The following is an 11,932-nucleotide window of genomic DNA, read 5'->3' as shown; positions in this document are numbered from 1 at the left end:
AATTTTTTTATAATTATAATAATAATAATCTAGTGATTCCATACTCACTAGCAACCTAACCCCAATCACACAACAGCGGATAAACATAGAGGAACCAATAAACAAATATCCAATAATAAAATAACCAATAATAATTCTATATCAAATAAAACAATAATCCAAACCAACATAAATCAAAGAACCAGCAATCGTAACAACATTCTAAGGACTCAACTCTAGCAACCTAACATATGTTAGACAACAACCAATCAAGCCACTAGAACATCCTCTTCTTCATTTCCTTGATTCCACGACCACAGTTTGCCTTTATCTGCACCACAAACACAAATTGAGATGCATGAGTATTTTTTAAACATTCAGTAAGGCAATCCTACCATATACAGGGATATACATACAAGCAATAAGATCTCTACATGCCACAAACAACAAACAATAAACAAACCAGGAAATATAAAAAGCATTTGCATCATCAACTGCTACTGAAGAAGGGTGTCGACCGACACTGGCAATCTTGTGTCGACTGACACCTTGCTCGACATCCCCGAAAACCTTAGCTGTGTGGTCCGACACCTCCACATGGTGTGGATCGACACTCGCCAACGTCACCGAATCGTCCTCGTGTTGGTGTCGACCGACACCCTAACTGGTCTCGACCAACACCGATGCCGAGCATTGATTCCTTCGATTAGAAACTCCGAATCTTGCCTCCAAGCTTCTCCCATCCGATCCATGCATCCTCAAAAGCAAAACCCAGCCATAGGAACCACGAAAACCCATAGAGAACTCAAAAGAAACAATCAAACAAGCAAAAAATCACATAAAATAAAGATTTTAGCTTAGACAAGCTATGGTCATGCACTCACCTTAGCCAATCAACGAGATCTAAGCCCGAACAACGAAAACTAGCTCCACATCAACCTTCCTATATGTACCTAGCCTTGAAAGCTCACTCTCCAGGAAAAAAAACCACACCAACAATGAATGGAATCTCCAAAAACTCAAGAAATCTAAAACTCTCTCTTCTCCCTTTTCTCTCTAGAAGTGTTAAAAAGCAGCTAAAGAGGTGAAAGAAGTCGACTTTTCCGTTCTAAACTCGGAACTATGGCTCTCCTAAACCGAACACACGAACCAGAGAAATAAAATCGAACCAGCTAACCCGTCGACATAAGGTGTCGATCAACACCACCACTAATGTCGATTCTACAATTCTGTTAGCTATACTTTTCGTCAAGACTTTTTTTGCCATATATATATATATATATATTTAGATGATATAAATTATTTTTAAAATTTAAAATATGAATGTGGAGATATTATCATATACATTATATCACTTTCATATTAAATATTCACATATACAAATATATAATTTTAGCGAAATCATATTCTAGTAGAAATCAAAATTGACTTACATTGTATGTTTTGCTTTCCCGTTTGTTATCTTTGAATTAGTTTTGTTGACTAGAAAATTATAATTAGAAAGAATCCACTCGTTCATTGCACAATATAACACTTTTTTAGTTACAATTTCTGATCCTAGGCTATATATAATATATTTATAATCACTAAACACAATAAATCAAAATCTTAAATAATTTTTTTAATACAAAAAAACATTGGAATTTAAAAGAAAGTCAAAACATGAAGTTTACAACATTAGTTTGCATCACATTTGTTGTAATCTTCCTGTCATTTATGGTGCCGATCAAATCACAAAGATTCGAAAATTCGGTGAAACCACCTGGCAACCAAATTGAGATCACAGAATGTGTACCAACGATACTTTTCGGAGATAAACCAACAGTTTTTGTGATTTAGAACCCAGTTTTTAATAAATACGTCACTTCACCAAAAGCTCGCGAAATTCTAAAATTTTGTGGTATTCCTTATCCTGTTTGTTAATGTACAAAATATTATTAAAGCAATTGTTGATGTAAAATAATGTTTTGTAACTCATTTTTATGTCATGAATATGTTAATTTCATGAAGTATTTTTTAAAATCATATTTTACTTATGATATACAAAGTAGTTGTGTTCTTGAAAAAAAATTGAATAATTCCTTGCATTTTAAAATCGGTAATTCATGTTGATTTTACTGCGATTAGAGTAAAATCGGTTTTAAAACGTTGATCCGACCACACTTAAATGTTGAAGCGTTTAAGATAAACATTATAAAGAGTAATCACAAATCTACGAGTTTTTGCGTATGCGGTGAGAGGAAGTCTTTCAAACCCTAGTTTTCTGATATTATTGAGAAATCAACATCTCTAGTTTTATTCCTTAAAGATTATGCTAGACAATTGTTTCATAGTATTCTTCCCATATATATCTGTCAAGAAAAATCTGGATACATAGTCATCGGCATTGAAACCAACTTCTATCATTGCAACATAAGTATGGTCAGAAATCCCAGTTATTAATTTCCCACTTCTGCACATCAACATTTAGTAATCTGTTTTACACTTTAATATATACCACCTCCATCTAGATATACCTCAAATATGTCATGTTTCAACGGTATACTGTACATATATCCACATCTTTCTTCTGCAATGCAAGAATATTCAAAGCATATCTTGAAAATCTCCCTTGTGTGTAAATGATTTCTTATTCCTCTTAAAAATATGAGTCATTATTCCTTGTCTCCTTATTGTTTTCAGCAATAGAACCATTGTTTGGGTGGTGGTTGAGTTGAATGTGTAACGCATGTGTCCCGAAAAAATATGAATACTGGATTTTTATATCAGAAATTTGGTTGAATCGGTTTAGTATCGGTTTAGATAAATTCTGATTTAATTAAATTAAACCAAGGAACCCTAAATTTCTCTATAACCCACGCTTCTCTACTCTCTTTTGGGGTTGTGGTCGTTTTTGTAGAGAGGAAAAAGAGAACTTGTTTGTGGAGAAGAGGTGTTAAGGAAAGGGAGGTTAGATTTTGGTGTGTTAGGCAAAGGAGCAGAATCGTTAGGATTTGGGAGAAAACGGTTTCGACATATCAAATCGTACTCAAAGGTAACGACATTTGGTAGAGTTATCCCCAAGCCTTTCATTGTCATTCTCTTGTTTACAGAAGTGGATTTGGTTTTAAACTCAATGAGTTATTGGCAGTTTCGTGGGGCGTTTTGTATCAGTCATGGATTGAGACCAGCGGGTGTTTCGGGATGGATTGCAATTTAACCTGAGATCTCATCGTACTGAAATTTTGTGAGAAACTTTGTAACGTCTAGGAATAGCCTTTCACCGGAGGGATTTGATAGCTAATGGTTGGTTTTTATTTTAGGGTTTCGTGTTTGAGACTGTTATTTTATGATGTTTCTGTCCAGTTTTGCTATAAAGTCGTTTTTGGTTGTGTGGTTTGTTGTAGGGCGTTTTTGGGCTGTTGCAGATGTTAGGAGAGTCTCAACTTGTCATATTTGTTATAATCAGACCGAAAAGGCGAGTGCGTGACCATGAGCTTATCTAAGCGACTGGGTTGTATGACTTGTTTTGTGTGATGATGTGTAGGTGTGGTGAAAGTGGTATTGGTTATTCTGTTTAATGGTCGGTTTGTTATATTTTATTTGTATTTGTACTCTTGATTTGCTTGTGTGTATAGCTCGTAGATGGGAGGATCGCCTCACTGGGTATTTCTGGTAATACTCACGCATCTCATTGTGTTTGTGGTGCAGGTAGAGGCAAGGTGTGACCGTGGGATCATGGCAATGAAGAGGAGAATGTTCTAGGGACTTAGTTAATATGTTTTGGTTTCTGCTAGGTTGCTATAATTGAGATGTTGGTGTTAGAATCATGGTTTAAGTTGCTAGTTTTGAGTCTATGATTCTGGTTAATTATTGGTTTATTATTATTGGTATTTTCCGCTGCTTATTTGGTGATTTGAGTTTATGCATATTTAAATAAATATTTTTTTGGGTTATTTATTATTTATTTATTATTTATTATTATTATTTATTATTTATTATTTATTATTATTAAAAAAAAACAGGTGAGGTCGTTTCAGTTTGGTATCAGAGCCCTTACGGTAGGGCTCTAGGTTTGGGTTCACTAGGTTTCTGTTGTGATGTTTGGGATTGCATGTCTTGATTGATTATGTGAGTTAGTCAATTGTGTGTGGCATGGAGTCCTAGAACATCCTCTTCGAGCCTATAGTGTGATTCCACGGTGAGATTATGTTTTTGAGGTTTTGTGTTATGTGAAGATTGCTTGTTAGCCTCTGTTCTTGGAAGTGCAGTGGTTAAAGGTGTTGAGTTGTTGGTCGTGGACGTGGGCGTTGTCGTGGTCATGGTCGGATGGGTTTCTGAGGCCAGCGAGTGTGTGGTCTAGAGTTCCACAAGGAGGTACGTCGTAGGATCGCTAGCGTATCAAGAGTGACCAGAGAGGGTTAGCCGGTGAGCGTGCCGGGGGTGCTGGGAACCCAAGTGTGGGGTTGCAGCAGGTGGAGCCCAGGGTCGAGATGATCGCTTGGCGGATCTGTTGACGTGCTGTTGGAGCGGTTAGCGAGAGGGGTACCAGTCCGCATGGGGCGGGCTGCAGCCGAGGGCTGCGGTTGTTGAGGACTATCCATCTTTTGTTAGGAGGATGGAGCAGTTGTAGATGACCGGTACGAGATTCTTCTCGAGAAGTATCGAGCCTAGAGGGACAGATAGGTGTTCATATGCAGGTTGATATGAGAAGTTGAGTAGAAAGGTGTAGCATTGCAATGTTATACTTAGACCACAGGAGGTTCTTTTGGTCGGGAGATGTTTATAGTCGTTAAGAATTGTTGCTCTTGAGGAGATGGTGATTCTCCTTAATACTGATAGCTCGAGGGGATGGGGGCTCCGAGAGTGGCAGAGGGGATAATGTTCCCCTGAGGGGATGAGTAGTTCCCCTGATACCGAGATCTTGAGGATTGTGGTCCAAGAGTGAGACGGTATAACTCGAAGACGCTGGTCTGAGAGTGAGATCGGTATGGCTCGANCTCTCTTTTGGGGTTGTGGTCGTTTTTGTAGAGAGGAAAAAGAGAACTTGTTTGTGGAGAAGAGGTGTTAAGGAAAGGGAGGTTAGATTTTGGTGTGTTAGGCAAAGGAGCAGAATCGTTAGGATTTGGGAGAAAACGGTTTCGACATATCAAATCGTACTCAAAGGTAACGACATTTGGTAGAGTTATCCCCAAGCCTTTCATTGTCATTCTCTTGTTTACAGAAGTGGATTTGGTTTTAAACTCAATGAGTTATTGGCAGTTTCGTGGGGCGTTTTGTATCAGTCATGGATTGAGACCAGCGGGTGTTTCGGGATGGATTGCAATTTAACCTGAGATCTCATCGTACTGAAATTTTGTGAGAAACTTTGTAACGTCTAGGAATAGCCTTTCACCGGAGGGATTTGATAGCTAATGGTTGGTTTTTATTTTAGGGTTTCGTGTTTGAGACTGTTATTTTATGATGTTTCTGTCCAGTTTTGCTATAAAGTCGTTTTTGGTTGTGTGGTTTGTTGTAGGGCGTTTTTGGGCTGTTGCAGATGTTAGGAGAGTCTCAACTTGTCATATTTGTTATAATCAGACCGAAAAGGCGAGTGCGTGACCATGAGCTTATCTAAGCGACTGGGTTGTATGACTTGTTTTGTGTGATGATGTGTAGGTGTGGTGAAAGTGGTATTGGTTATTCTGTTTAATGGTCGGTTTGTTATATTTTATTTGTATTTGTACTCTTGATTTGCTTGTGTGTATAGCTCGTAGATGGGAGGATCGCCTCACTGGGTATTTCTGGTAATACTCACGCATCTCATTGTGTTTGTGGTGCAGGTAGAGGCAAGGTGTGACCGTGGGATCATGGCAATGAAGAGGAGAATGTTCTAGGGACTTAGTTAATATGTTTTGGTTTCTGCTAGGTTGCTATAATTGAGATGTTGGTGTTAGAATCATGGTTTAAGTTGCTAGTTTTGAGTCTATGATTCTGGTTAATTATTGGTTTATTATTATTGGTATTTTCCGCTGCTTATTTGGTGATTTGAGTTTATGCATATTTAAATAAATATTTTTTTGGGTTATTTATTATTTATTTATTATTTATTATTATTATTTATTATTTATTATTTATTATTATTAAAAAAAAACAGGTGAGGTCGTTTCAGTTTGGTATCAGAGCCCTTACGGTAGGGCTCTAGGTTTGGGTTCACTAGGTTTCTGTTGTGATGTTTGGGATTGCATGTCTTGATTGATTATGTGAGTTAGTCAATTGTGTGTGGCATGGAGTCCTAGAACATCCTCTTCGAGCCTATAGTGTGATTCCACGGTGAGATTATGTTTTTGAGGTTTTGTGTTATGTGAAGATTGCTTGTTAGCCTCTGTTCTTGGAAGTGCAGTGGTTAAAGGTGTTGAGTTGTTGGTCGTGGACGTGGGCGTTGTCGTGGTCATGGTCGGATGGGTTTCTGAGGCCAGCGAGTGTGTGGTCTAGAGTTCCACAAGGAGGTACGTCGTAGGATCGCTAGCGTATCAAGAGTGACCAGAGAGGGTTAGCCGGTGAGCGTGCCGGGGGTGCTGGGAACCCAAGTGTGGGGTTGCAGCAGGTGGAGCCCAGGGTCGAGATGATCGCTTGGCGGATCTGTTGACGTGCTGTTGGAGCGGTTAGCGAGAGGGGTACCAGTCCGCATGGGGCGGGCTGCAGCCGAGGGCTGCGGTTGTTGAGGACTATCCATCTTTTGTTAGGAGGATGGAGCAGTTGTAGATGACCGGTACGAGATTCTTCTCGAGAAGTATCGAGCCTAGAGGGACAGATAGGTGTTCATATGCAGGTTGATATGAGAAGTTGAGTAGAAAGGTGTAGCATTGCAATGTTATACTTAGACCACAGGAGGTTCTTTTGGTCGGGAGATGTTTATAGTCGTTAAGAATTGTTGCTCTTGAGGAGATGGTGATTCTCCTTAATACTGATAGCTCGAGGGGATGGGGGCTCCGAGAGTGGCAGAGGGGATAATGTTCCCCTGAGGGGATGAGTAGTTCCCCTGATACCGAGATCTTGAGGATTGTGGTCCAAGAGTGAGACGGTATAACTCGAAGACGCTGGTCTGAGAGTGAGATCGGTATGGCTCGAGGGTTTCCACCTAAGGGTGGAGGAGTTTGGAGCAAGCAATGCCTCAGACATGAGAATAAACAAATCGATTGAATGAAGACCTCGCAAGATTAATGTTGGTTTAATCTCGGGTTTTTGATGTGTTGACCAATGGGTCAGGGTTTTACGACCAGAGTGGTTATGAATGTGTGGCTGTTGCGTCAGGATTGTGAGGCCGGTTGTGCTGGAGTCCCGGGAAGGGGAGTTGCAGCAGGTTTGAGTCGAGAAAGGCATGTTTGGCAGATACATACGTTCACGAGAAGCCTTTATGGCAGGATAATCTAATCGTTGCGACGATTTTGGTTTACGTTCATTGGAGATGGACAGTGTTGCTAGATTCAAGGTTTTGGTAAGCTTGTTGAGGGAAACAAGGCAAGTGGTTTGAGTTGGCGGCTTGCAAAGCATTCGATGCAATGAATCAGAATATGCGAACGTATGGTACTTGTTTGTTTTATTACGCTCGTATTGATAATTTGTTGTGGACAATTGCTAAGCGGGAAGCTAATTTTGTAATAAGTTAACTTGTAGAAGTTTCCTTAAGAGACAAGTTACTAGAGGTTCTTGGATGGACAAGAGATGTTGATATCCGAGTGGTGGTGAGTTGATGTCAGCATACTTGTTTATTAGTCTAGTAGAGCTGAGGAAGAAAATAGGGGGTTCATTCGTCCTAGTGTATCGCCATGGGGAGCGTCGGTGTTGTTCGTCAAGTCGAAGGACGAGGTATGGGCTTTATGAGTTTGTGGTGATGCCGTTTGGGTTGACTAACGCACCAGCAGCGTTTATGAGATTGATCAACAACGTGTTCCAGGGTTTCTGGACGTGTCTGTCATCATTTTCATCGACGACATCCTGGTTTATTCTAAGAGCTCTGAGGAGCTTGCAGTGCATTTGAGGGCAGTTCTGGAGAAGCTGCGGGAGCAGAAATTGTTTGCCAAGTTAAGCAATTGTAGTTTCTGGCAGCGTGAGATGGGTTTTCTGGGTCACATTGTGTCTGCAGATGGGGTTTCTGTAGATCCAGAGAAGATTCAGGCTATCAGGGATTGGCCTAGACCGCAGAATGCCACAAAGATCATGAGTTTCTTTGGTTTGGCAGGTTACTACAGGAGGTTTGTGCAGGGCTTTGCGAGCAGAGCACGTCTTATGACTAAGTTGACAGGGAAGGATGTTCCTTTTGTCTGGTCACAGGAGTGGAAGGAGGGCTTTGCAAGCCTGAAGGAGATGTTGACTACTGCTCCGGTGTTGGCTTTGCCTAAGCAGGGAGAACCCTATGTGGTTTATACAGATGCATCCAGAGTTGGGTTGGGGTATGTGTTGATGCAGCATGGGAAGGTGATTGCCTATGCTTCGCGGCAGTTGCGGAAGCATGAGGACTACTATCCTACTCATGAAAAAGGTACAAGTGTTCACAGATCATAAGAGCCTGAATTATATATTCACTCAGCCCGAGCTGAACTTGAGGCAGAGGCGGTGGATGGAGCTGGTGGCGGATTATGATCTGGAGATAGCCTACCATCGTGGTAAGGCTAACTTGGTTGCAAATGCTTTGAGTCAGAAGCGGGCGGCTTCGGCTCAGGAGCAGGATATGGATTCTCTAGTAGGAGAGATCACTGCGTTGAGCTTGTGTGTGGTTTCTCAGGAGCTGTTGGGTTGGGTTGCAGCTGATAGAGCAAATCTGTTGAGCAGAGTGCGGTTGGCTCAGGAGAAGGATTTGGGGCTGATGAATGGCTCAAAGGATGTTGATTAAGAGTATCAGGTTTCGGCTAATGGTACTATTCTAGTGCATGGGCTGATCTGTGTGCCTAAGGATGAGGATTTGAGGTTGGAGATCCTGAGAGAGGCTCATGCGAGCATGTTCTCTATTCATCCAGGAGCGACTAAGATGTACCGTGATCTCAAGAGGTATTATCACTGGGTCGGGATGAAGAAGGACGTGGCGAGTTGGGTTGCGAGGTGCGATGTGTGTCAGCTAGTGAAGGCTGAACATCAGGTACCAGGTGGTTTGCTGAAGAGTTTTCACATTCCAGAGTGGAAGTGGGATATGATTATTGTGGACTTCGTGGTTGGGTTGCCCGTGTCCAGGACGTTTGATGCTATTTGGGTCATTGTGGACCGGTTGACTAAGTCGGCACATTTTCTGGCCATTAAGAAGACTTATGGAGCAGCGGTCTTGGCTAAGAAGTATGTGAAGGAGATAGTCAGGTTGCATGGGGTGCCAGCGAGCATTGTGTCTGATAGGGATTCCATGTTCACTATGGTGTTCTGGAGGGCATTTCAGGTAGAGATGGGCACTAAGGTGCATATGAGTACAGCTTATCATCCCCAGACAGATGGACAGTCAGAGAAACCGATCCAGACGTTGGAGGATTTGCTGCGGATGAGTGTATTGGATTGGGGTGGCCATTGGGCAGATCATTTGAGCTTGGTAGAGTTTGCTTACAACAATAATTACCAAGCGAGTATTGGCATGGCTCCTTATGGGGCTTTGTATGGGAGGCCGTGTCGTACACCGTTATGCTGGACTCAGGTGGGGGAGAGGAGCATGTATGGGGCAGATTTTGTTCAGGAGACCTCGGAGAAGATTCGGCTTCTCAAGCTGAACATGAAGGAAGCTCAGGATCGGTAGAGGAGTTATACCGATAGGAGGAGGAGAGATCTTGAGTTTTAGGTTGGAGATAGAGTGTACCTCAAGATGGCTATGGTGCGGGGTCCGAACAGGTCATTGACTAAGACTAAGTTGAGTCTGAGGTAGATGTGTCCGTTCAGAGTGATTGAGCGAGTTGGACCAGTGGCATATAGACTAGAGTTACCTGAGGTNATGGTGTTCTGGAGGGCATTTCAGGTAGAGATGGGCACTAAGGTGCATATGAGTACAGCTTATCATCCCCAGACAGATGGACAGTCAGAGAAACCGATCCAGACGTTGGAGGATTTGCTGCGGATGAGTGTATTGGATTGGGGTGGCCATTGGGCAGATCATTTGAGCTTGGTAGAGTTTGCTTACAACAATAATTACCAAGCGAGTATTGGCATGGCTCCTTATGGGGCTTTGTATGGGAGGCCGTGTCGTACACCGTTATGCTGGACTCAGGTGGGGGAGAGGAGCATGTATGGGGCAGATTTTGTTCAGGAGACCTCGGAGAAGATTCGGGTTCTCAAGCTGAACATGAAGGAAGCTCAGGATCGGTAGAGGAGTTATACCGATAGGAGGAGGAGAGATCTTGAGTTTTAGGTTGGAGATAGAGTGTACCTCAAGATGGCTATGGTGCGGGGTCCGAACAGGTCATTGACTAAGACTAAGTTGAGTCTGAGGTAGATGTGTCCGTTCAGAGTGATTGAGCGAGTTGGACCAGTGGCATATAGACTAGAGTTACCTGAGGTTATGCGAGCATTCCATAAGGTTTTCCATGTGTCTATGTTGCGGAAGTGTCTCCGTGAAGATGACCAGTTGTTGGCTAAGATTCCTGAGGATCTTCAGCCTAACATGACTTTGGAGGCGACACCATTGAGGGTTCTCAGGAGGAGGATCAAGGAACTTCGGAAGAAGAAGATTCCNTAATTACCAAGCGAGTATTGGCATGGCTCCTTATGGGGCTTTGTATGGGAGGCCGTGTCGTACACCGTTATGCTGGACTCAGGTGGGGGAGAGGAGCATGTATGGGGCAGATTTTGTTCAGGAGACCTCGGAGAAGATTCGGGTTCTCAAGCTGAACATGAAGGAAGCTCAGGATCGGTAGAGGAGTTATACCGATAGGAGGAGGAGAGATCTTGAGTTTTAGGTTGGAGATAGAGTGTACCTCAAGATGGCTATGGTGCGGGGTCCGAACAGGTCATTGACTAAGACTAAGTTGAGTCTGAGGTAGATGTGTCCGTTCAGAGTGATTGAGCGAGTTGGACCAGTGGCATATAGACTAGAGTTACCTGAGGTTATGCGAGCATTCCATAAGGTTTTCCATGTGTCTATGTTGCGGAAGTGTCTCCGTGAAGATGACCAGTTGTTGGCTAAGATTCCTGAGGATCTTCAGCCTAACATGACTTTGGAGGCGACACCATTGAGGGTTCTCAGGAGGAGGATCAAGGAACTTCGGAAGAAGAAGATTCCTTTGATGAGAGTCCTTTGGGACTTTGATGGTGTTGAGGAGCAGACTTGGGAGTCTGAGGAGAGGATGAAGGCAAGGTTTGAGAAGTGGAATGAGAAGCAAGCCGCGACTTGAGCTTGCCTAGCCAGGTCCCATCTGTAATCCGTGGCTGGAGCGGGAATGGAGTATTCCAGCCCATCTCTCTTGTTTACTTGGTCGCTTAGGGGTGGTTGGTTGTGCGACTAAGTAACAAGATGAGGTGGTGCTCAGGGTACAAAATTTCTGTGAGGCTGAGTTTTGAGGAAAGTTTTCTGAAATAGAAGTTTCTATAAAATGGAAAGTTCCAGAAGTGGAAGTCTAAAACTGGAAAGTTTTATGCGAGTTAGAAATTTTCCATTTCTAGTGGCGGACTTTTGAGTCTTTGCGCCATGTGTGGCGGTCTTTTGAGACTTTGTGTGGCCTTTGTGGCGGGCTGTTTAGCCATTGTGTGGCCTTTGTGGTGGGCTGTTTAGCCATTGTGTGGCCTTTGTGGCGGGCTGTTCAGCCACATGTGTGGCCTTTGTTGCGGGCTATTTAGCCAGATGTGTGGCCTTTGTGGCGGGCTGTTTAGCCAGATGTGTAGCCTTTGTGGCGGGCTGTTTAGCCAGATGTGTGGCCTTTGTGGTGGGCTGTTTAGCCAGATGTTTGGCCTTTGTGGCGGTCCTGTTTAGGACATTTGTTTGGCCTTGGTGGCGGTCCTGTTTAGGACATTTGTTTGGCCTTTGTGGCGG

This window comes from Camelina sativa, chromosome 4 (assembly GCF_000633955.1).
Source record: "Camelina sativa cultivar DH55 chromosome 4, Cs, whole genome shotgun sequence".
Lineage (NCBI taxonomy): Eukaryota > Viridiplantae > Streptophyta > Magnoliopsida > Brassicales > Brassicaceae > Camelina > Camelina sativa.
The sequence above is the reverse complement of the archived record's forward strand: the minus strand, read 5'-3'. Positions refer to the sequence as shown.